Genomic DNA, 25,323 nt, shown 5'->3' with positions numbered 1-25,323 from the left:
TCAGCATCAACTCGATGGCAGTGAGAGAGAGAGATGCATAAAAGGGATTCACAATGTTTGTGGAAAAAATCTATTATTTTTCATTTTACTTTTCCACAAATGGAAAAATTTGATACCCCCTTTTCTCACTTACTGACACCATGGTTAGGTTCCAAAGAACAGGTTATTTTGGAAGCTGACATTATGCAAAATACAGGATGACCTGATAAACTAACACAATGGAAGATAATTACATCGTTACCAAACTGTCAAGCCACTCTGAATCATGACCCAGCCAAGTTGGTGTATCACAGCTGATGTTATTGTTGCCTTGAACCTTGCTGTTCATTTCTGCCAGATATGCATCGGCAATGCACAGAGTAGTTAGTAGAGATTTTAGGATAGTTGTAAATGTGAAATGTTGGCCAACGAGATAATTGATAGGTAAATTGATGTGTGTTCAGTGAACCTTGTGAGAGCTAGAATGCATGAGCGTGCCTTGTCTTTGTGGGTCTGGTACAATTTCCACCTTTCATGGGGTACAGTTTTAACATTTTTCTATTGCTTGTTTTAGTGGAAAATAGTTGAACTTTATACATATAAATATTGTGTTCATACTAAATCTGTATCTATCTATGCACAAGAGGAAGTTGTGCAAACAGACCAGGGCACATTGCATGGTTTAAAATCAGGAACGGTGTGGTCAGGGTGTATCCTCTCACCATTCTTACTCAATCTATACGCTGAACAAATAATCAGAGAAGCTGGTTTCTTTCTTTCTTTTAAAAATCATTTTATTGGGGGCTTGTACAACTCTTATCACAATCCATACATATATCCATTATGCCAAGCACATTTTTACATTTGTTACCATCATTCGAAGCTGGTTTCTATGAGGAAGAATTTGGCATCGGGATTGGAGGAAGGCTTATTAGCAACGTGAGATACACAGGTGAGGCAACCTTGCTTGATGAATGTGAGGAGGACCTGAAGCACTTGCTGATGAAGATCAAGACTGCAGCCTTCAGTGTGGGCCACAACTCAGTGTGAAGAAGATCACAATCCTCACAATAGGTAACATCATGATAACTGAAGAAAAGGTTGAAGTTGTCCATGAGTTCACCTTGCTTGGGTCCACAGCCAATGCTCATGGAAGCAGCAGTCAAGAAATCAAAGGACAGGTTGCATTGTAGTGCACAAGCCTCCCTTAGAGTATTGAAAAGGAAGGATGTTTCTTTGAGGACGAGCTGACTCAAGCCATGGTATTTTCAATTGCCTCATTTGCATGTGAAAATTGGACACGAATAAGGAAGACCCAAGAAGAATCAGTGCATTTGCATTGCCATGCTGGAGAAGAACATTGAAAGTGCCACAAGCTCTTAAAATGACACACCAATCTGTCTTGGAGGAAATACTGTCAGAGTGCCCCTTAAGGATGGCAAGACTTCCTTCATCTCAGGTGCTTTGGACACATTGTCAAGAGAGACCAACCCCTGGAGAAGGACATCGGGTTCGGTAGAGGAGAGGACCGTGGAAAAGAGGAAGGCATCACGGTCTGCAACAATGGGCGGAGGCACAGGAACGATTGTGAGGTGGTGCGGGACTGGGCAGTGTTTTGTTCTGTTGGGCACAGGGTCGCTATGGGCAAGAGCCGCCTGGGTGGTCCTTCACAACAGCAACAACATTCAGGTGAATACACATTTGCTTGTCGATGGTCTTTTTCTTTTACTAAAATAGAAGCTCCCTAGTTTACCCCTAGTTCCTAGGACAGGGTTTGGCTCATAGGATGCTCTTATTAAGTGCTTTTTGAACAATGGAATGCGACAGCTGTGATTCTGAACACGGACATGACTGTGTCCTCTTCCTGACCTCGCTTACCTTCTCTGTTGCTATGTGCTGGTGAGTCAGCATTGACCCCTTTTACAGGAGAATCAAACACAGCCACCTTCACAAGCACTGGTTTGCTGACGTCTCCGGGGTGGCAGCCAGCGTGTGTTCTGGGTGCATTCCATCCCAGAAAGCTCATCTTCTGGCACTAGATGAACAATAGTCTGTTGGGATTCGGAGGGGTTTTGTTGGCAAATTTTCAGAAGTAGACTGCCACGCCTTTATTCCTACTTTGCCTTCCACAGAAATCTGTCCACCGTGGTGACCCTGCTGGTATTTGAAAGATTGGAAACATAGCTTAGATTCTAGCAACGTGCAAACCACCACAGAATGACCACCTGCCAGGAAGGTGGTGGAGTCTTATCTGGACATCGTGTTAATTACAGTTTTCTCAGGAGATTTTGGTAAGGTTGTAGCGTCTACTAGTCCTTAAAATACTGCCTATACATCAAAGAACAAAAAATCCTATCATTGGCTGCACACCTCCATGATACGCGATCGCTGAAGACAAACGGGTGCATAAGCAAATGTGGTGAAGAAAGCTGATGGTGCCCGGCTATCGAAAGATAGTGTCTGGGGTCTTAAAGGCTTGAAGGTGAACAAGCAGCCATCTAGCTCAGAAGCAACAAAGCCCACATGGAAGAAGCACACCAGCCTGTGCGATCACGAGGTGCCAAAGGGACCAGGTATAAGGCATCATGAAAAAAAAAATATATATATATACCATAGTGAATGAAGGAGGAAGTGCAGAGTGGAGACCCAAGGCCCAAGTGTCGGCCAATGGAGATCCCCTCATAGAGGGGTTTAGGAGAGGAGATGGGTCAGTCAGGGTGTGATGTAGTACCGATAAAGAACACAGCTTTCCCCCAGATCCTGGATGCTTCCTCCCCTCAACTACCATGATCCGAATTCGACCTTGCAGGACTGGATAGGGCAGAGGTTGTACACTGCTGCATATGGGGGCTGGAGGCACAGGGAATCCAGGGTGGATGATACCTTCAGGACCAGGGGTATGAGGGGCGAGGCTGGGAGAGTGGAGGGTGAGTGGGTTGGAAAGGGGGAACTGATTACAAGGATCCACATGTGACCTCCTCCCTGGGAGACAGATGGCAGAGAAGGGGGGGAAGGGAGACTCCGGATAGGGCAAGATATGACAAAATAACAATCTATAAATTATCAAGGGCTCATGAGGGAGGGGGGAGCGGGGAGGGAGGGGAAAAAAGGATCTGATGCAAAGGGCTTAGGTGGAGAGCAAATGCTTTGAAAATGATGAGGGCAATGAATGTACGGATGTGCTTTATACAATTGATGTATGTATATGTTGGATTGTGATAAGAGTTGTATGAGCCCCTAGTGAAATGTAAAAAAAATACTTCCTATGACAGCATCATTGCCCAATAAATGGTGGCTATAATTTTTAACTTGGCTGAGAATTTTTAAAAATTGAAGTAAAAATTTATGTGACAGACAAGCAGCCATTCCTAAGTGAACAATTTGGGGCACTTTAGCACATCCACAAAAACTCTCCCTAGAAAACTCTTCTTTTATCCCATAAAGAAAACCTGCTCTTTAAACAGCTACTTTCGTCCCTCCAGTGTCTGCCAGCCACCAGCTGCATTGTCAGGTTTACTGATTTTTGTATATTTAATATAAATGGACCCAAACATCAGGGGGCCCTCTTTTGGTAGTTGCTTGGCTTTTTTCAGTTAGCACAATCGTTTCAAGGTTCATTCATGTTGTAACACGTGTTGGTGATTCATCCATTTTAGTAGCTGAATAATATTCTGCTAAGTGTGTGTATTAAATTTTATTCACGCATGGGTGGGTGTGGTAGTTACATAATCTCATGTAAATTTAATAAATAGAGTGAAGGGGTGGAGTCTAGCCTGTCAATCGGGTCACAGCTTGATGGTACTTCCATGTGGGCATGGCCTTCTCATAAGAATGATCCTGAGCACTCCCTCTCTTCCTCTGCCTTCACCTTCCTGCCACTGAGTCACTTGGAGACCTGCCGGAGCCCCGGAGATGCATACACCACCATTGGATCCACAAGATTGTGCACCTACCGGCCTATGATCTTCCTGCATTTTGCATCATTGCTTGTGGTTGCGTGAGTCTGAAGAGGGATGATTTATGAACTACTATTGGATTTATGGACTAGTATCAGATTTATGGACTTAATCTAGACTGGGCTGGAATGTTGTCCTGATATACAATCACTTCTTGATATAAAGTTCTTTCTTGCACCTATATATGCCCATGGATTTGTTTCTGTAGTCAACCTGGTCTAACATAGTGGGCAATTGGGCCATTTCCACCTTTTGGCTTTTGTGGCCATGGCTGCTACGGCCATGAGTGACTGTGGATTTGTTTGGGTATGTACTGAGGAGTGAGACTTCTGGGTCATAAGATAGTTCTAGGTTTAACTGAACCACCAAGCCGATTGCTAACAGCAGCTACACTGTTTTACATCCGTACCAGCAGTGCAGCCCAGTTTCAATTTTTCCACACCTACCAGCACTTTATAATGTCCTGTGTTCTTGAGCATAACCATCCTAGTAGGTCTGACATGGTGGTTGATTTCAGGTTATTCTTTGTTCTCACCATCTTTGATGAGTTTTCTGGTGCAAGTCCCTTTCTGTGACATTTCTTGAGTCCAGGGTGCAGGGATCCTCTGTGAACCTGTGAGGACCATGTCCGTGTTCTGTGTGAGATGCTCAAAGAAAAAGAATGAGCTCTCCTTCAGGGTTGTTGTTATTAGGCGACACACGATCTGTATCCTGAGGATTGGGGATGCTTTGACCTTTGTTACCGCTGCAGTTTATGGGGAGAACACGATGTGTGTGTGTGTGTGTGCACCTGCGCATGTGTCTTATACATCAGCCTGTTGGGGGCGGGGGCTGCTGGATCTGACGCACTTTGGTGTGTCTGAGAACAAAGCCCTTCCCAGGTAAGCAAATGCCACTGAACCAGTCGACTTGCATTTTTCTCTATTGCTTTCTGGTTGTGTTGGAGGATGGTGAGAGTTGGGACGTACAAAAGAATGGAACCCAAGGGTAGAGAGAACAGGATCAAACTTAGGGCGATTGTTCTAGAGATCGATAGTGCTTGCCATTGTGGTCACAGAGCCCTCGTTGATTTATTGACAACACCATTCCTCTATTTGAGAAAGAATTTAAGAAAATTCAATGAATTAAGAAAAAGAAAAATTTATGAGTCTGGGTATACCAGGATATGCCAGATAAGATGAGTAATTTTTCCTGAAAATGGGTTTGTGTCATGCACACTGCATAGACTGTGTCTGTTCATCTGAGAGCTTATGTCTTGGGATACTGGGACATCAGTCACATAAGAGCTACTACTTTTTTTTTTTAAGCATAAAAGATAACAGAAAATCTTGGAGTTATATCTCTGGGAAAAACAAATGCAAAACAAAAAGGAGAAGGCTTGATGTAGAAAGCACAGCTTTATAAATAATTGATCTGCATACGTTCTTGAAACTAGAGCAATACCATATATGGGGTGTCATTTCTTATAAAACATTAGTGGGAACACTATTTTGCTAAAAATGTTTGCACATAAGAGTATAATGCTTTTTTTGCATGAATGATGAACACTTTCACTTATTTATTTTTCACTTCTGGGAGGTTCTAATTTTAACATTTAATTTTCTTTTCTCTCTGCTTCCTAATTCCCCAAAGAGAGAATTGGCTCATCTTTTGCTTATGAAATGAGTATCTCAGTCGATGGTCTCCTGGATCGAAGGTCAAGGGTTCCCTGAACACTTGCTAAGGGTGAGTTGGATGGTGGGTGGAAGTCAGCATGGATACTAATTAGCCGTGTGCCTTGGGACAAGTCACCCCCTTCCATTATTTGTTCTACAGACCAACCCCCTCTACCCCCAAGTTCATTGCTGTTGAACTGATTCCTATTCATAGTGACCCTACAGGTCAGAAAAAAAATGGCTCCATAGGGTTTCCAAGCCTGTAAATCTGGTCAGGAACAGACGTTCTTGTCTGGTGCAATCAGACTGCCGGCTTAGCAGTCAGCAGGCCCGTGCTCAACCCACGGCACCACCAGGCCTTTGTATTCTGTAGGAACAAAATTACTCCTCATGAAAATGTGTTTAACAGCATCTGGGCAGGAAAGAGATTTATATGAATGCAGTACCTGTGTCACTGAGGAGAGAAGACCTGATTTGGGGCTTGTTTTAGGGAAAGGGAGATGGGAAAAAGACATGGAAATGAGAATTAATTCTGTAACAGTAGGGCTGCTATCAGGCTAATCTCTAGCACCCTTACAAGTTAAAAAACATAAGGGGTGGGGAATGGCGTAACATGGCCCCAGAAACCACAGTTATTTCTGACAGAGGCCTTTGGCTTTCCCATTTTCCCGCTCCACGGACTCCTCTGAGAACATGTGCCTAATTTTCAGGCCGCTCCCACCCGTCTCCTTTCAGCTTCCCTCCCAGGCCCGGGGAGTTTTCAGATACAGGAAGATGCTATGAACTAAGTCCAATCATGGGCAATGTAAAATGTGAGTTTTATTCTCAGGTGTCGGAATATAGTGGAGACTCAGCGCAATTCGTGAACATAAAGAATAGGGTCATTAACAGCCGAGGTCTGCGAATAGGTTTATACACGGCAAGGTACCGCAGTCCCTGCCATCCGCATCACTTTTGACACCAGATCAATTGACCGTTGTTAGAACGAACCGAAAAACTAGTAACTTCCCAATAGCGGGCGCTGCTGGCAGAGTGGCCCGTGAGTGTCTGTCTCTTGGTGCCCTCGGATAGACCTTGATGTGGATTTTACCTACTCTGTCTCAAAACAAAACTCACTGCCGTCTAGTCCAATCTGACTCGGAGACCCTGGAGGACAGATCTCTGAGGTCAGAACTCTGACAACCTTCCCAAGTAGAAACTGCTGGGTGACGTGCACCCAGTCAGGTGATTTCAGAATAGACAGGGTTTTCTGCTGGTGCCTCACTTTTAGGGACCTAGGGGATGTGGCCCTTTTGTTCTCTGGATATTTTTATTCAATCTATGTTGAACAGATATCTATTGCTCATTTGCTATATAACAGTGCTGGACTGTCAATCTGTGCGTCTGTGGTGGTTTGCGTATTGCTGTGCTGTGGAAAGCTATGTCACTTACATTTCAAATTCCAGCAGGTGAACTGATGGATGGAATGATGGATGGCCAGGCCTGACGCCTCTGGGTCCATGAAGAAGGACATTTCAGCTCCACACCAGCGCAAGGCTGATTCCCGGGAGACAGATGTCAGGCACCCCACTCTTCTTTGTCCCGTTCTGATAGCAGCCGTCCCTCCCATGGCGCTCTGCTTCTCTAACGGGGCTGATAATCCCTTGCAGTGGCCACACGGAGCCCACAGGCAAGACTCACGGTTATGGGGTTGACTAAGGAAGCTAAGAGGTTAGAAGTTGGGATCAGAAACATTTCAGATAGAGGTTCTTGTGTGAGAGCCTCTTTTTTTTCCAGGGGGCCAGCAGGCACTCCTACCTCTCTCTGGTTCTCAACCTTGTGGCCCCTTGACCACTTCTCTCCACTAGGCAAAGGACGCCCCTCTTTGCAACTAGCCTCTTGCGGAAGGCTCTCAACTTACTCCTGTGGGCTAGGAAACCCACCACCCTGCGTACCATTCCATGTTTCGCTGCTGCCTTTGCTGCCGCCTCCTCTTAGCTCAGGGGTCTGGACTATACTTCGCTCTTGGCTCTTCTTTCTGGATGATCCCGGGATTCACAACCCACAGTGTCACCCAGTGTGTAATCACCAGGGGTCCTGGCCCTCCGTAAACTAGATAGTGATGTATGCTAAGGAGGAAGGATGAAACAAAGATAAGGGATATGAAAAGTGGGAAAAGGGGGTAAGTTTTGATTACGGTAACCAGGAAAACATTCTGAGAATGTATCCTCTAAATTGAGGGCTGGAGAAATTCAGGAGACATCTCAGGAAGAGGGAACAGGAAGACAAATGTCTTGAGGCAAGACTAGTATTCTAATAGGGAAGACAAAGGGGCTGGTTCCACCATTGGCAAGGCGGAGACTAGTGGGAGAGGAAATCAGAGCTAATGGTGAAGATGGGCGTGAGTCATGAAGGGTTTCTTCAACCAGTGACATTGAGCCAACTCCCACCCGGCTCATGGGCATCGCATGAGCTACAGAAGAACTTTGCTTGATGGGACTTTCAAAGGACAGTTTTCAGAAATGAATCCATAGACCTTTCTTCAGAGGTGCTATGAGCGGACTTTAATAACCAACCTTCCTGTGAGCCACACAGTCACCGTTTGCACCACTCCAGGATTCTTGCAGACACCTTAAGTCATAGGAAAGCTTTGGTACAGGAGCTGACTGACTTATGCTTTAATAGGTTGACTCAGGTTATCGAGAGTGCATTGTTGGGGCCCAAGAGGAGACGTGATGATTGATGCCCCTTGGGAGTCTATTACAGACATTCAGTATAAGAGATCATAGTGACTTGGATCTGGAAGGTGGCAGTGGAAGTGGTGAAAATATTGTGGTCAAATTATGTATGTATTTTGAAAGTAGATTTGAGAAGATTGAATGTGGATTGCAAAAGATTTGAATTAAAATTGCCACCGAGGGTTTGGCCCGCAGCAACTAGAAGAAATGAGTTGTCTTAACTGAAGTGAGGGAGACTTCAGAAGGAGCCGGGGCAAGGGCCAGCAGTGTGCTTTGGACAAGTGAAGACTGAGATGTCCTAGCAGGCATCTATGTAGAGATGTTATATGGGTAGTTGGATGTAAGGGGCTGCTTTGTGTAAAAGAGGACCAGACTGAAGACAAGTGACATGCTATTTTATGAGGGCTACTGTGAGCTGTCATTTGCCTTTCAATGACGTTTAATGTTGATAAACACCCTCATTCCTCACTTATCATATGCCTTGTTCTCTGACTATTTTGCATATTAATGATATACATCTGGAAGTTAAGAAGCTAAGATATGAGACAGGAGTAGCACTGGCTGTGACAGTTAAGGTTCTGGGCCATGATCCTCAATAGCTTGGTAGTTGTGTAATGATGCAATCATCCTTCATTTTGTAATCTGACATAGCCATCATCTGTTTTTGCCACACACAAAAAATTTTGTTTCCATTTTCATAAACCCATATATATTGGCAGTGTTAGACTCTCTCTCTCTTTTTGAAGGCGATAGTTCACCTGATTGTAAATTACAATGTGGTACTAAGAAGTTCTATGTTGACTTTTAAATTTTATTTATTTTTCATTTAACTTATTTATTATTTTTCTTAAATCATTTTATTAGGGGCTCATACAACTCTTATCACAATCCACACATACATCAATTGTGTAAAGCACATTTGTACATTCATTGCCCTCATCATTCTCAAAACATTTGCTCTCCACTTAAGCTCCTGGCATTAGCTCCTCATTTCCCCCCTCCCTCCCCTTTTCCCCTCCCTCGCGAACCCTTCATAATTTACAGGTTATTATTTTGTCACATATTGCCCTGTCTGACTTTTCTGTTGTCCATCCCCCAGGGAGGTGATTATATGTAGATCCTTGTAATCGCTTCTCCCTTTCCAATCCACCTTCCCTCTACCCTCCCAGTATTGCCACTCTCACCACTGGTCCTGAAGGGATCATCCGCCCTGGATTCCCTGTGTTTCCAGTTCGTATCTGTACCAGTGTACATCCTTTGGTCTAGCCAGACTTGCAAGGTAGAATTGGGATCATGATGGTGGTAAGGGGTGGGGGGAAGAGGAAACATTTAGGGACTACAGGAAAGTTGTATTTTTCATCATTGTTACATTGCACCCTGATTGGCTTGTCTCCTCCCCGAAACCCTTCTGTAAGGGGATGTCCAGTGGCCTACAAATGGGTTTTGGGTCTCCATTCCGCAATACCCCTTCATTCACTATGGCAAGATTTTTTGTTCTGATGATGTCTGATACCTGATCCCTTCGACACCTCGTGATTGCACAGGCTGGTGTGCTTCTTCCATGTGGGCTTTGTTGCTTCTGAGCTAGATGGCCGCTTATTTACCTTCAAGCCTTTAAGACTCCAGATTCTATATCTTTTGATAGCTGGGCACCATCAGCTTTCTTCACCACATTTGCTTATTCACCCACTTTGTCTTCAGCAGTTGTGTTGGAAAGGTGAGCATCATAGAATGCCAATTTAATAGAAGAAAGTATTCTTGCATTGAGGGAGTACTTGAGTGGAGGCCCAATGTCCTTTTGCTACCTCAATACTAAACCTATAAATTTGTGTACATAGCTCTCTACCTCCCCATCCTCATATATAAATATATTTTCATATGTACATGCCTTTATCTAGACCTCTATAAATGCCTTTTGCCTCCCAGCTCGTTCCTCTATTTCCTTTGACTTTCCTCCTATCCCACCATCATGCTCAGTCCTCACCAGGGTTTCAGCAATTCCTCTTGGTTACATTACCCTTGATCATGCCCTACCAGACCTCCCACACCCACCTCATCACCAATTGGGATCACTTGTTCCCTTGTCCCTGGGTTTGTTAACACCACTACCTTTCCCCCCCACCTCTCCCTCTCCCATGTCCCCCTGGAACTGTCCGTCCTGTTGTTTTCTCCTCCAGATTGTTCATCCAGCCTATCTTATTTAAACAGACCTGCGGAGATAATAAAATGCACAAAAACAAGACAGAACAAAACCAATCAACAATACACAAACAACAACAACAAACCAATGACAAAAACCAAACCAAAACACAACAAGAAAGAAAACTTGTTAGTTCAAGGATTATTTGTTGGCCTTTAGGAATGTCCAGTCTGTTGGGGCACCATGCCCTGGCCCCAAAGTCCATCCTCAGCATTCCCTGGGGACCTTGCCGCTCCATTCCCTTACTGTTCTGTTGCACCCCCTTAGTGTTTTGCCTCGGTGTGGCAGGATTAGATCAAGTGCAATTCCCACACGGTGTCTCTGGTGTTGTCCCTTGGAGGGTTATGGGTCAATGAGGGGCATCATGTCTCATAGTGGGGCCGGCTATGTTGACTTTTTAAAAAACAGTTTTTCGAAATATAATTCACATGTAATAAAAGTTATCTGTTCAAACATATAATCTGATATACTTTTTAGTGTAGTCAGAGGGCTATGCAACTATTACCATAAAATAATTTTAGAATATTTTTGTGCCCTTGAAAAGAAAGTCACGGCCACTCGTAGGCACCGTGTTCTCTCTTTGCCCTCTGGTCTGACCTATGGTGGTCGTCACGTACCCCCTAGTCTGCTCCAGCTCAGAACAGCTATCTGCAATACCGTCCTCATAAACCTGTCAAGTCTGAGCACATTGCTGCAGCCACCGTGTCAGTGCTAACAGTGAAAACGAATACCTCCTCTAGGAGGCAGAGATGAAAGCAGTGCAGTGTCTGCCTTTGCCAGATGCTGTACTATTCCATTCTCCCCGATAACAAGCACCACCTCTCCTCTGCGACCTTCCCTCGTATTCCAGGGTCTCATACTTCACTGCAACTCTCACAGAACTCATTCATCTTTAAGGAAATGGTTTACGTGGCCCAGTCTGAACATGCAGCTGGAGGATCCTTCTCCTTCACATCAGATGACACAACCTTGCTTCCTGACAGCTCAAAGGGCTTGAAACACTTACGGATGAAGATCGGATTATATAGCTTTTGGTGTGCATTACATTTTAACATAAAGAAGACTGAAATCCTCACAAGTATTCAAGGGTATCCTCACAAGGGTATTCAAGCATTTCATTGTTGGCAATTTCTAGTTTCCCTCGATTCACCGCCCTTATATTCCACCTTGTGAATGTGACTGGATGTTTGCACCTGTTTCTTCCTATTGCCGGGTGCCTTGGAAAGGAACTCTACCTAATGGATTGGTATTCGGTTTGGTCACGGACTGTGGTCAATACAAGGAACGCACGCGCAGTCGTGGACATGTTCTGAAAGTTGCCCGTCCAAGATCAGCTTGCAGGAGAGACAAGGTCTGAAGAAGCTTTGATGTGTTTCAGAATCACACGGAGAAGAAACCTTTGGTGACCCTGGTACAGCTACTGAAAACTCCAACCCTTCGGACCAGAAGTAGCGGTCTACTCAGCAGATGTTTCATTGTCAGACACTGATAATTGGATTCATCACTTCATATTAGAGTAGCTGATAGAGCTTTCAAAAGTTAATTAATTACTGCTTCAGAGATCTGGACAAGCTAATCCTGAATTTTTATTAATAATAAAATGCTGCTGTCAGATGCCACTGAGTCCGTGCCAATCCATAACAATGTTACGCACAACAGACCCAAACTCTGCCCTGTCCTGAGTCATCCTTATAACCGTTCCCCTGCCTGAGCCCATTGTTGCAGCCACCACGCTCCTCCATCTCCTGAGGTCTTCTTCTTTTCCACGGCTCCCCACTCTACCAAACACGGGGTCCCCCTCCAGGGCCTGGCCTTACTGACAGCATGTCCAAAGTACACAGGATGAAGTCTTGCCATCCTTGCTTCTAAGAGGTACTTCAGCCATACTTCTTCCAAGACAGGTTGGTTTATCCATTTGTTTTTTTACTTTTTAGTATCCTTCTCCAGCACCAAAATTCAAGCCCATCCATTCTTCTCTGGTCTTCCATATTTCAATGTCCACAATTGAAAACACCATGGCTTGGGTCAAGCACACCTGAGTCTTCAAAGTGATATCCTTGTCCTTCAACACTTAAAAAAAAAAAAGGTCTTGTGCTACAGATTTGTCCAGGTCACTTCATTCTGGGATTACTGTTTCCATGAGCACTGATTGTGGATCCAAACAAAATAAAATTCTTGACCACGTCCATCTTCTCTCTATATACAACAATGTTTCCTATCGACCTATTCATTTTTATCAGGATACATGAAATAAATGTAAATGAAGACTGTACATTGGATTTAATCTTATTTATAGGCTTATTGGATTAACCCTAGAGTTCTAAACTCAGTAAACTCAATAGGCTACATTGTCTGTCTTCTGCCTCTCACTTCTTGTACAAGACACCCAGTTTCCCTCCCTGGAGGCCACCAAGTTTATGTACTTTTTGTGTCGTCTCCCAAGGAGGACATTTTAATTGGCAGAGAATAAACTTTTACCAAAGAAAAATGTGGTGTTATAAGGGTTTTGTTCTAGATTTGGCTGCTTTGGCTAACAAAAGTCAGAACTGCAGTGATGATTTTATTTCGATGTTGCATAGCAATAAAGAATGTACAGGATTAACAATGATCTTAAATTGCTTGAGACATAATTAAACAATCTTCTGCAGCTTTATTCTTTGTCCCTCACCCCCAGGAGCTAACCATTTAGTTAATATTCTCCTGTCCCACATTACTGAGACACGTCATCTGCTGATTTCATCCTCTGTAATGTAGCCAAATGTCTGCCTCAAATATTTTACTTTATGGAATCTGTTTTAAAAACTCTGACTGGCTCTGAGCTGCCTCACAAATCTCACCTCTCACCTTGAACTTTCCCCTCACTTATTGAGCTGCTGTCACTTGGCTTCCTCTCTGTCCTTGAGCATTCTTTAACAAGTCAGCTCTCCCACGGTAGGAGCTGGTATCTACACACACTTCCAGCTTCTGGAAAGTTCTCCAGGCTCTTCCAATACTGTCTTCTTCTAATTCTTCAACTCTCAAATATGGACCCCTTGACTGGTTTTGATGTAATCAATTAATATCGCTCTTCAACTGTAATCCTTTTTGTGATGCATCGCAAATTCTAGTCTCTATGCTTGTGGTGTGTGGTAGTTACATAATCTGGTGTCAATTTCAGGATTAAGCGTGTAGGGGTGGTGTCTAGACTGTCAATCAGGATATAGTCAATGAGGCCTCTGTGTGGGCATGGCCTTCCCCTAAGGATTCTGGGAATTCCTGTTTTTCCTCCTTGGAGGTGGGAGACACTTCTCTCTCTCTACTCACTCCCTTGGAGACTCTGACAAGACACATGGCACTATGCTGACAGACCCCAATGCCCTGGCAACTGGAGGAGCCACATGGAGACCCCTGCCAGTGCTAAGATGCTTACAATGCCACTGGATCCAAAGAGTTTCTACCTACTGGCCTTGCTTGTGTTTCGTGAGTCACAAGAGGACTCTATAGATTGGTATCGCACATGAATATGTATCGGACTTATAGGTGTGGACTGGACTAGGTTTGAGTGTTCTTAATGTACAATTACCCTTTGTATAAATCTCTCTCTTATACATATATGAATTTCTATGGACTTGTGTCTCTAGTCTACCCGGACTAAACCATGGTGATAATCCCATTCTGGAGTGCACAGTCGGTGACAGGATTAAGGTGTAATGCTTTCTGAGTCTGCCTTCGGAGAGGTGTGAGGCAAGTCGTGAGGATCTAGTCCGCAGAAAGGCAAAACCCACACTTCCATATAAGAATGAACAGGAACACGGAGAAAAATTTCAGGGCCGCAAAGGAAGGAGTCACCGGTGAAGTACGTTCGAGAGCTCTGTTGGAAGGTGAGACCAGAGGCTGTGGCATGGAGACCATGGGACAGAGCAAAGGAGTCAGGTTGACACCAGAGCATGAGGCAGCCAAAGTCTAAACAACTCCCACCAACGCCCACTAAACAACTTTTCCTGGCAGGAATCTGATAAGAATGTGAGGAAAGATACTCATAGGCCTTTCTGTGGGTAATCCTGGGAACAGGATTCCCTGGCATGTCATTCTGCTACATATGAAAGTATCCCTGTGAAAAGCAGCAGGATGTCTTCCTTGCCAGGAAGACCCGGGAGTGGAGGATGTCCTCTGGACATCTGTGCAGGGAAATCTTTGGATCCAGAGAACAGCTGTGCTATCAGAGAATCAGCAGCAGAACCCAGGAGCCCGAATGTGGAACAGATTGGTGGCCTTCCCAACCCCGGGGGCATCTAAAGCTGAATGCCATTGTGCAGGAGACTGGGCTCTTAATTCGGGGCATTAGGATTGCCGACCCATGGAAGTGGAGTTGAGTACTTTCAGGTTCAGGCTTCGAGCAGAGTGGTATGCCCCCTTGGGGCAGTGTGCTAGGCTGGGTTAACTAGAGAAACAAATCCAGAGACACTCATATCTGCATAAGAGAGAGCTTTATATCAAAGTATTCATTATGTATTAAGAAAGCATCCAAGTCCAGGCCAGATCAAGTCCACAAGTCTGATATTAGCCCATAAGTCCAATACTAGTCTAAAAATTCCTCTTCAGACTCACACAGCCACTGCAGGAAGATGATGCCGAATGCAGGAAGATCACAGGCCGGTTGGTGAAAAGTCTTGTGGATCCAATGGTGGTGGAAGCATCTCCAGGGCTCTGGCTGCCATCAGCGTGGCTCCACATGGCTTGTCAAACAGAGAGAGAGTGTGGTCTGCCTCCAGGGAGAAAAAGAGGAAGTTTCCAGAATTCTCATGAGAAGGCCACACCCACAAAGAGCCATCATCATGCTGTGACCTTATTGACAGACTAGACTCCGCCCCTATACTTATTTATCAAGTTGACATGAAATTATGTAACCACCACAGGCATTTATTTGAGACCTGGAAGAACTTTGTAATATGTCCTGATTCCTATCCTGAGCAGTTCTCACTGACATTAAATCTTATTCACTTCCTTAATAAACCCTTGAACCATGCATTTTATCTGTGAGTTCTGTGTAGCCATTGCAATGGCCGTTAGAAAATAAAGCAGAGAAGACCAAACAACATAACTCAACCATAGACAGAGCAGAGGAGCTATGCCAAGACTTTGGGATTCTGAGGCAGAGCAGTGGGTGGATTTCTGGGCCCACAGAGGCAGAAGCCAAGGGACTGTGTGGCCGAGAGACTGAGGACTAGAGAGAGTCTTGGCTGCTGACCGAAGAGAGGCGTTGCTTGGATCAATGACTGTTCTTAAGGTTTTCTGCTCCTGGCTTATAGGAACTTGTTAACTTCCTCAACTAATCTCCCTCTATCGTGGTGGTGAAGCGGTTACATGCTGGCTGCTGACCTCACTCTTGGCAGAGCAAAACCACCAGCAGCTCTGTGGGAGAAAGACAAGGCTTTCCACTCCTGTAAAGAGTTATAGTGTCAGAAACCCACAGGGGCAATTCTACCCTGTCCTATAAGCTCACTATGAATTGGTATTGACTCGGTGGCAGTGAGGGTTTTGGGTTTTTTTTTTGAGAATCGTGATGATTGTCAATGAATTTGGTTTAACCATTACAATGAATTTTCAAACCCAACATAGAAGTAGAGGACTTTGGGAAGACCATCAGATATTTATGTGATGATTCATAACAGTAGCAAAATTACAGTTATGAAGTAGCAGCAAAAATAATTTTATGGTTGGGGAGTCACCACAACATGAGGAACTGTATGAAAGGGTCACGGCATTAGGAAGGTGGAGAACCCCTGCTCTACATGCTTCAGGTTTCACCTGTCTTCTGAATGAGGTCCTATCACACTTCTTTTTTACATATGCAGCAACTTTTACATATGCAGCAACTGAGGCTGAGAGGTTAACCAACATCCTGAAGATCCCATTGCTAATAAAAGTGGGACGCTGGATTCCGATGCCAGCCTGGCTCCAAAGCCAACCTTTTTAGACCTTGGTGGCTTGTCTAAAATTCCATTCTTTTTGAAGCATTATGAGACTGGGCAGCAAACTGCACCATTTTTAACCCCTTAGGTCCTTTTTGAGTCTTCACAGTATATTTTGAGTTAAAAAGCTTCGAAAGTCAAAAATGCATTCTGAGCATGAGGAAACGATTTCCTCTTTCTCCTTTTCAGGGCACGGTGGAATCCAACATCAGTGTGACTTACTATGGCAGTCAAACCTGCAAAGCATGCTTTGTTTAAAAGCATGAAAACATCCCCAATCCATACTGTGAATGCAATGAATACTGTTATTCATTATCTACCTGGAACCCCTTATGTCTTGAATGATGAAGCAATCATTACAAAGATGACTTCAAGGGGTTAATAGAGGTTCCCACAGCAATAAATGGAAATTAAGAAGAGGCATGTTTATTTCTAGCAGGATAAGTCAAGAGTTTGTGGTGAGTTCTTGGAATGAGTCAGGACATGGGAGTTTAAGTATAATTCTACCACTTAACAGGTAAATCATTTTAAATCTGAGCTCAAATTCTGACCTACAAACTGGGTCTAATAATAATATTTACCACAGAGGTGGTTGTGAAGGCTAAATACACGTGAAAGTACAGTGACTTGCATACTAAAATCTATAAAATATTATCCCTTTTTTAGCAGGTAGAACCATGTCTGCGTTTTTCAAAAGGAAGAACACACACCAGGTTTTGTTGGGGGAGGGAGTATTTCCGAGGGCAGGTAAAAGAGAGATCGTGGGGACAAGGAGACACAGGCATCCTGCACTGAGCCCAGCCCCAGGAAGGGCCAGAGCAGCTAGGGCCAGAAAGACCAGGATTGGAACGGACAGAAAGGGAGTTGGAATCCTGGGCTGGGCGCTCAGGAGCTTGTCAACCGTGACCACTCTCTGACCGGGGTGGGGTGGGAGAGAACTTATAGACATATGGCCTCTCGGGCTCAAGGGCTCCCCAAATTCAGTCTCTTTGGCAGAGGGGAAGGAAGAGACACGAAGAATAGTGTGCTCCTCCCCTGGTATAACTCTGTAAATCTTAACCTGGCTTTGACTTACCCAATCATGAGTTTTGCTTAACAAACCAGTTGGGTAGCTATTCAAAGGGAATGTCATTCTGGCACAGGGAGAAGTAAAAATACAGGTCTAAATTTGGCATTCTATTTCTAGGCTTCTTAAAAACCCGAGTTTACGTGCTCTTCGGTGAAAGTGCACATGACTCCTATCTGCAATGCAGATGGAAAAGAGAACATTAGCATCTCCTTGTGCCACGGGATGGAAACGTGGAGGAGCACGCTGCTTTGTTACATCTATCAGCACGAGAATGAAATTGGAAGCCAGTCATTAGACTGTGACTCCCGCTTAGCAGTCTTAAACTTGAACTAACCCTTCAAGATTCTTTTCTTAGAAGTAGAGCTCTTTACCCCGGCGTTGTATTACATTATGGAACGAAATCCAAAGCATATCGCACAGTTGACTTCAAATGACGCTCTTCACAACTTTTAAATACAGAGTTCTCAAGGCCTTCCCCGAAATCTGAAATGAAAACTTTCGATGTGAAGACCAACCACACCCGTCGAACCAGTTCCTGGTTTAGAGCTTTGGCTAAGGACCCTGGACGCCCTGCTTCCCCACGATGCCACTTTGGCTTCACACCACAAAGTCTTTTCACAGTGAAAACAAGGGCACAGATCTTCTCTGCCTGCCTCCGTCCTGCCTCCAGTCTCAGAGAGTTATTTAGAAATTCCCAACACATGAACTGTGTTTACTGACACTTGAAAATATTCATGCATCTCCCTTTCTGCTCAACAGTTGTATCAATTATGGCCTGATGATCCGTAGCAACAAATCCTGCTCTTCCTTGAGATTAATTTTCTCTTGGGACTTGACCATTATTTCAATTATTCATCGCTACTTAATTTTACCGGAGTCCATCTTGTTTTCCAAACTGTATTTCAGGGTTCTTAAAGGGCAAGCCCGCTTGCCTGTGTTTGGAATCCCACTGTGGAAGTCACTTAATCTGGTGTCAATTTAAGGATGAAGAGTGTAGGGGTGGAGTCTAGGCTGTGATTCTGGAGATAGCTCATGACACTTCTGTGTGGGCATGCCCTTCTCCTGAGAATTCTGGGAAATCTGGTACTTCCTCTTTGGAGGATGAAGACACCTCTCTCTCTCTCTCTGCTACTCCCTGGGAGACATTGCAGAAGACAAGGCACATGGACACAATCAGACTTCGAAAGCCGGGGAAGCCACAGAGAGACCCCTGCCGGCACTGAGATGCTTACAACGCCACTGGACCTAAAGACTTTCTACCCACTGCCTGTGATCATCTTGCATTTAGTTTCATTGCATGTGTTTCATGAGTCTGAAGAGGACTTTGTAGATCAGTATCAGACATATGGGCTAATATCAGACTTACAGCCTTGGACTGGACTGGGTTGGGATGTTTTCTCAATGTTCAATTCCTCTTGATATAAAAGTCTTTCTTATATACATAAGAGTTTCTGTGGATTTGTTTCTCTAGTCTACCCAGACTGACACAGACACAGAATGGAGAATGTCCAACAATCACCACCTTTTGCTGTCAGGCCTGAGTTTCAAACTCAGCTTTGCTCTTAACGACTTTTGTGATGACAGCCCATTAAATCACCTTGGATAAGCTTGATTCCTTATGTGTAGAATAGGAATGACAGTACTACTCTGATTGGTTAAACAGGAGCCCTGGAGGCATATTGGGTTATGTGCTGGGGTGGTAATGGCAAGGTTAGCAGGTCGAAATCACCAGCCATTTCATGGGAGGAAGATGAGGATTTCTACTTCCTTAAAGAATAACAGTATCAGGTGTCAAAGAACAAAAAATCATATCATTGTGAATGAAGGGGAGTGCGGAGTGGAGACCAAAGCCCAGCTGTAGGCAACTGGATATCCCCTTACTAAAGGATCTCGGGGAGGAGGTGAGCCAGTCAGGGTACAGTATAGCACTGATGCAACATACAACATTCCTCTAGTTCTTAAATGTTTCTTCCCCACCATTATCATGATCCCAATTCTACCTTACAAATCCAGCCAAACTAGAAGATGTGCACTGGTACAGATAAGAGCTGGAAACACAGAGAATCCAGGACAGATGAACCCCTCAGGACCAATAATGAGAGTAGAGATACCAGATGGGTAAGGGTAAGGTGGGGGAAAAGGGGAACTGATCACAAGGATCTACATATAACCTCCTCCCTGGGGAACAGACAACAGAAAAGTGGGTGAAGGGAGACATTGGACAGTGTAAGACCTGACAAAATAAGAATTTATACATTATCAAGAGTTTGTGAGGGAGGGAGGATGGGGGAGGGAGGGGAAAAATGAAGAGCCGAAATGAAGAGCCGATGCCAAGGGCTCAAGTAGAAAGCAAATGTTTTGAGAATGATGATGGCAACGAATGTACAAATGTGCTTCACACCATGGATGGATGGATGGGTTGTGACAAGAAGTTGTATGAGACCCCAATAAAATGATTTATAGAGCTGCCAGAGGTTTAGGCCAGATCCAGAAGAGGATGTGAAATATCATTGCTGATGTCAGCTGGAACTTGACTCAAAGCAGAGAATACCAAAGTGAGGTTTACTTGTGATTTATTGACTATGCCAAGGCAACGGACTGTCTGGACCATAACCAACCACGGATAGTCTTGGGAAGAATGAGAATTCTAGAACACTTGATTGTGCTCATGTGGCACATGAACGTAGCCCAAGAGGCAGTTGTGGAAACAAAACAAGAGTATACAGCATGGTTTACAACCAAGAAGGGTGTGAATCAGGGTTGTAGTCCCTCATCATATTTATTCAATCTGTGTGCTGAGCAAATCATCAGAGAAACTGGATTATATGAAGAAAACATGGCATCAGGATTGGAGAAAGACTTATTAACAATCTGTGATATGCAGATGACACAACTTTGTTTGCAGAAAGTGAGGAAGCTTTGAAGCACTTGCTGCTGAAGAGCAAGGATTGCAGTCTTCAGTATGGATTACAACTCAGTGTAAAGAAGACCAAAGTCTTCACACTGGTCCATCAAGCTAAATGGAGAGAAGATGGAAGTTGTCAAGGATTTTATCTAGCTTGGATCCTTAATCAACGCTCCTGAAAACAGCAGTGAAGAGATCAAATGAAACACTGCATCGGGTAAATCTGCTGCCCAAAACCTCTGTAAAATGTTTAAGGGCAAGGTCGTCATTTTGGGGACTTGGGTGTGCCTGACTCAAGCCATGGTACTTTCAATCACCTCATATGCATGCGCAAGTTGGACACTGAATAAAGAAGACCAAAGAGGAATCCATACATTTGAACTAGGATGTTGGTGGAGAAGATGGAATTACCGTAGCCTTCCAGAAGATCCAACCAATGATCTTTCTTGGGAGAAGTACAGCCAGAATGCTTCTTAGAAGCAAGGATGGCAAGACTTTGTTTCATGTACTTTGGACAGGAGAAACCAGTGTCTGGAAAAGGATATTGAACTTGGTTAAATGGAGGGGCAGCAAAAAAGAGGAAGCTTTTGGACAAGATGAACTGACACAGTGGCTGCAACAATGGGCTCAAACAGAACGAGCGTTGTGAGGATGGTGCAGGAACAGGGGATATTTCATTCTGTGGACTGTAGGGTCACTGAGTCAGATCCAACTTGATGGCACCTAACCACAGTTTCTGTTTCACATGATCAAAGATTAGGGAGTAAAAGAGGGCCTCAACAACATAAAAAGAGAGTTAACCAAGATCCTCAGACTCGGTATTCTTTGTCTAGTCTGCCGGAGGGGGCTGCATCAGCCTGTGCGACTGAGGAAAAGTCTACACAGGCTTCCAGTGAAGTTTGGGCATATTCAGCTCTTTTGGAGTGTGATAGAAGTGCTCGTATTTTGTAACCAACATATATAGTTATCAATTGATTCAGTTCATAGCAGTAAGATGGAATATAATTCGAATGGGATGGAGGCAGAACATTTAAGGCTTGTTGAGTGCAGCATCTGAAACTCCAGGTAGAGTTTTAATAAGAAACAGGGCTATGGTATGTACTGACTTAAAGCCCAGTTGCAGAGAGTAGCCATGTCTTAGTTTCGTTGAAGAAGAGATGGCCTTGAAGAACTATTCAGGGTTGCAGAGTTAGGGAGCTTGGTGCAGGTGGCAGAAGCATTGAATTATATTAGATCAACTGTTACATCATCGCAAGCCATGCAAGCACCTATCACGTTATTAAGCAGTTGCTAGAATTGATGGGTGGCACAAAAAATGCTACTAGCCCCAGAGATGGTAGTTTGAATCCACTTAGAGGTGCCTCAGAAGAAAGACCTGGCGGTTGCTTCTAAAAGGTCACAGCGGTGAAAATCTCTTGCAGCACAGTTCTGCTCTAAACACATCGGGCGATCATGAGTTAGAACAGACTGGATGTCAAGTGGTTGACATTAAATAACAGGAATAATAACTGGTGGATCGTGTATGATCATAGAGCTGAAGGCACTTTCAGAGAGGATCTGGCCCAGCTCTCTGGTGAGACCAGGCAACGCTTAAATCATCCAAGAGAGATGTTGCTGGCATCTCAAAGACTGATTAAGGATAAAGACTGCACCGCCTTCTTTTGGGACTGGAAAAATAATCAGTAGTATCTAAGCTACAACTCAGATGATGAATTTTATATGTTTTCATTCAAGTCACCAAGACCGGAGACTTGAGTGGTGGTATCATGAAAAAGAGCAAGCCCAACTTCCCTCCCATTTGGCACACCTTCTTTGTGTAGATAACAATGAGGCTCATCTATTAGCCAACAATAGGTTCATCTACCCAACCACAGGTTCATCTATTAGCTGCTGAGTTCTGCGATGGGGACTGAGGATGAGGGTAAGTCAAAACGTGTTCCTAGAAAACCATAGCAACCTTAATTAAACTAAGATCTCAAAACGTGAAGAGGTTGTTTCTCAATATAGCTTCCATGTAGGTCTGAATACTTCTGAAGGTAGTGTTTCTATCCTTTTAACTTTTCCCTAAAGAATTCTGGGCTGCAAGTTTGAGATGACTCCCTTGAGGAACTCAAATACTTTTCCTTTTCTTTAGTATTCAGAGCAAAAGGAAACCTGCCGGGGTACTATCAGAGCTGTAGGGCGGATGGGGTGCTTTTCTTGAAGAAACTCGCACACTGTTGTGATGGCCTTTGTGTCACTGATGCAATGTCTCAAAACTTCTCCCTAAAGAGCTCCCTTGAGTTGGAGATACAGGGAATCCAGGGTGGATGATACCTCCAGGACCAAGGGCGTGAGGGACGATGCTGGGAGAGTGGAGGGTGAGTGGGTTGGAAAGGGGGAACTGATTACAAGGAGCCACATGTGACCTCTTCCCTGGGAGAGGGACAGCAGAGAAGGGGGGAAGGGAGACCCCGAATAGGGCAAGATATGACAAAATAACGAGGTATAAATTACCAAGGGCATATGAGGGAGGGGGGAAAGGGGAGGGAGGGGGGGAAAAAAAAGAGGACCTGATGCAAGGGGCTTAGGTGAAGAGCAAATGCCTTGAGAGTGATTGGGACAGGGAGTGTATGGGTGTGCTTTGTACAATTGATGTATGTATATGTATGGATTGTGGTAGGAGTTGTTGGAGTCCCTAATAAAATGTAAAAGAAGAAAAAAAAAAAGAGATAAGTGGATAAATGAACTCCATAAATCCTTGGATATTTAAGATTTTTTTTCTACTGTGGAGCTAAATATATTCCAGAGCTGACCCAATAAAATCAAAAAGGGTCCGACTCTTCGAAGCACCAAGGAGCCCTGGTGGCAAAGTGGTTAAGAGCTCACCTGTTAATTGAAAGTTTGGCCATTCAAACGTTCTGTCTAATCCGGAGGGGAAAGATGTGACTGCTTCCACAAAGCTTATGGCTTGTTTGAAAGCCCTCCGGGGCAGGTCTAATTCAGCCTATGGGGTCGCAATAAATTGGAATTGACTTGGAAAAAAAAAAAAAAAAAAGAGCTCCCTTGATTGCTCCAGGATGCTCCTGATGCCTGTGAGGAAACCTAACAAGATGGTCCCTTTGAAATCTGAAACCACCACCACCATGACCTTCGGAACTGATGACTCTGCCTTGAATTCTACTTGACCAGCAGAGACTCTCAAAGCCATCTTTTTAACGCAAACTTGCTCACCTGATAGTAGGGGTAAATCCAAGACTTGTTCCCAGTGATGATTCATTCCATAAAATCATCATCACTGGATTTGATTGTACTTAAAAGACAGATGGAAAGATCAACTCATTGAGCTAGATGACTTTCACACAATACGTTGGGCCCTCGTCAAGTCAAACACTTGCCAAAACTAAGATGTTTACTTAAAAATTAAGAAGCAGAACCATGGGAGATCCCAATTTCAGTAGTTATTGCATCAATGGTAACTCGATGACCATCTTCCATCTTCAGTCACCATTTCTTCATTGGCCAAGCTTGACAATCTTCCCTCTCTTGGCTCATCTTTCAAGTCTTTCCAATCTTTCTTAAAATGCTTGATCCATCTGAAAACTGATTTTATGTAGCACAGCATTCCTGTAAGGTTTTTGCAAAGCTTTGATGATCTAGGAAGATGTTCATTTGAGTTTTGGTAAAAATTTGATAAATAGCCAGGACCTCAAAATAACCCCCTGCCCCCTTCATAGCACAAAGAGCATCCGTGAAGGGCATTAGACGGGGAGGAAGAGAAGTGTATCACTGAGGGGATTGTGCGCAGCCATCTGCTGACTAGATACAAGTTCAAGCACACCTTGTTCAGATTAAATCTATGCATATAGTGGTGTAGTAGGTTACACATTGAGCTGGCAACTATCAGGTTCAAACCCTCCAGTCACTCACCAAGAGAAAGATGAGGCATTCTAAACCGATAAAGATTTACAGTCTCAGGGACCCATAGGGGCAGTTCCATCTGTCCTATAGGATCCCCATGCCCTGGAATCGTCTCCAATACTTGGGGCAGCAGTGAGTTTATTTATTTTAAATAGATGTATCAATAATTTTTTACTAACCTACCACATAAATCTGTTTACAGTCTAGTGGGAGAGGAGCAGATTAGAAAATAGGTACTATTTACTAGGCAAGCAATACTCTTTTGTCTGTAAAATGTTAATAGATCCTCCAAGCTTTGCTCATGAGATGTACATAAAGTGCTTAAGGTTTTGGAAATACTTTTTATCTTTCAGACTTCTGAGCTTTCAGGACCAGTGTGTTTCTGTAGGCTTCAAACACTTATTTGGAAGCTTCCGTTCTCTTTGCATTCCTACAACAATAATTCTCACTTTCTCTAAGACTGAAGAGAGGGAATATCATGTGCAAGAAAAGTATCAAAATGCCACATCTCGTATACAATATGAAAACATATACACAGACACTATCAAAGTGATTAACTCTAGGATTGAACTAGCAACCTCCTATGCAAAGTTGTTTCTTCAGTGAATTCATGAATTTTCAACAACAGTGACAACTTCTGTAAAGTCGTCACAGATGCTCACTCCTTGCTTATCTGCCTTTCTGCATAGTTATCCTACATGTGAAAGGCAGTTCTCTAAAATAATCATTAAGGATCCCTGGTGGCATAGTGCTTAACACATTCCACTGCTAACCAAAAAGTTAGCAGTTCAAACCACCAGCCACTCACTCCATGGGAGAAAGATGTGCAGTCTGGTTCTGGAATGATTACAGCCTTGGAAACCCGATGGGGCAGGTCTGTCTCAAGCTCTGTCATCTGGTCACTCACAAGTGGTAAAATCCTCAGCATCAGTGGTTTGGTTGTTTTTTCTTTTTTTGGTAAAGTAATCATTATGTTGATGATAATGATGTA

Source organism: Tenrec ecaudatus, chromosome 8 (assembly GCF_050624435.1).
Source record: "Tenrec ecaudatus isolate mTenEca1 chromosome 8, mTenEca1.hap1, whole genome shotgun sequence".
Taxonomy (NCBI): Eukaryota; Metazoa; Chordata; class Mammalia; order Afrosoricida; family Tenrecidae; genus Tenrec; species Tenrec ecaudatus.
The sequence above is the reverse complement of the archived record's forward strand: the minus strand, read 5'-3'. Positions refer to the sequence as shown.